We start from the raw sequence: 1,347 nt of genomic DNA on the forward strand, positions 1-1,347 counted from the left end.
ATACTGATTAAAATACACAAGGTTGAAGACAGAAATTCTTACTTTGGCAGAGATTATGAGATCTAACGTTCTGACATTTCCTGATGTGGTTAGTTCTGCACTAATATTAATAACTTCTATTCACTTTCTACTCTCAGGCACTCGCTCCGCAGGACTCCAGTCCCTACTAAAGTCTTCACATGGCCTCTACTTGTCCTTCTTTGTTCTAAACCCTAAGAACAAAAGAGCCTCACGCTCCCGCTCCTAACACACTCCGCCCTCCCGCGTTCTCCCCGCCCTCCCGCGTTCTCCCCCCGTTCCTGTGTCGGAGCCCCTCCTAAGGCGGCCAGGACCTCCAACCATCCCATGAGTCTACATCCCCCACCCCACCTCTGACTTTTCGGTTCAGTCTTCGGGGCGTGCGCTGGGGCGGGCACCCGGGCCAGGGGATTGCTGCCCGGGGACCCATAAATCTGGGCACTATCTGGGTAGGCCAGGGCCACTTAGCTGGGATGGACTGGGCCAAGGGTCAAGAGAAGACCTGGTCCAGCATTCCAAGTTGGCCGCAACAGGTGGCCCGGGCGTCCGGGGGTCTGGGAGGGAGGGCTCCAGAGCTCCGAGGGCGGGTCCTCCCGTCTCGCCGCTTCCCCATTGGGCCCTAAGGTGCCTCAATGCTGCGAGTTTTATTTTTCGTGTCCTTCCGCCACGGAATGTAGTCCTCCCTCAAAGGGCAACCTGATTCCCCCGTTCCGCCTCCGCGGCACTTCCTACTGAAGGTGATTGTGCCCGGCGAGGACGCGGAGGGGCGGGGCCCCGAGAGCCGGGAGCCAGGATTGGATGGGAGGCGGGGCGGCGGAGGGATTGCGGCGACCCACAGTCGGGATAACCTTGAGGCTAAGGCAGCGGATCCCCGCATTGGAGCGACGCGTCGCGAGCCGCCGGACCTGTGTGCAGTAGCCGCGCATCCCGAGCCGGACCACGTCGGAGGTGAGCGTGGGGAGAGACTGGGCCATCCGTCCCCACCGGGGCTCCGTCTCCCGGGGCAGTGCGGAATGCTGGCCCGCCTGCGCACACAGGATGGCGCAGGATCCGCGGCATCGTGGGCTCACCCGGTTGGGATCAGAAAAGAGGAGAAAGGCTGCTTGTGCCTAGGGTCTCCTTCAAATCCCCCAGCTCCCGCTTCTTCCGAAGGCAGATGGGTCAGCCAGCCCCTTTCTTTCCCCAGTCCCTGATCTCCCATCCCCATTCTGGTCCCATTCTCACCTCCCTATTCCTCCCTCCTCTATCTGGTCTCGCTCTCGTCTTCCTCCCTTTATTCTCCTAATTTGATAGTTTCCTTTCATGCGTCAGTCTCCCCCATTTCCACTC

The 1,347-nt window shown here is 60.0% G+C and overlaps 1 protein-coding gene across 3 annotated transcripts in view; it reads left to right on the forward strand.

Annotated features, from left to right (window-relative positions):
• Positions 1 to 743: 743 nt before the first annotated feature.
• The window catches only part of PKM (pyruvate kinase, muscle), a 26,540-nt gene continuing 25,936 nt past the window's right edge, over positions 744 to 1,347 (forward strand). For 2 of the 3 annotated variants that reach the window (XR_824465.1, XM_010831400.1), the window contains exon 1: positions 832 to 966. The gene's annotated coding sequence lies outside the window, so the exon portion shown is untranslated. Of the gene's footprint in view, positions 967 to 1,347 lie in introns of all 3 variants that reach the window. The other variant, XM_010831401.1, reaches the window with a different exon arrangement.

Source organism: Bison bison, unplaced genomic scaffold, assembly GCF_000754665.1.
Source record: "Bison bison bison isolate TAMUID 2011002044 unplaced genomic scaffold, Bison_UMD1.0 scf7180017864526, whole genome shotgun sequence".
Lineage (NCBI taxonomy): Eukaryota > Metazoa > Chordata > Mammalia > Artiodactyla > Bovidae > Bison > Bison bison.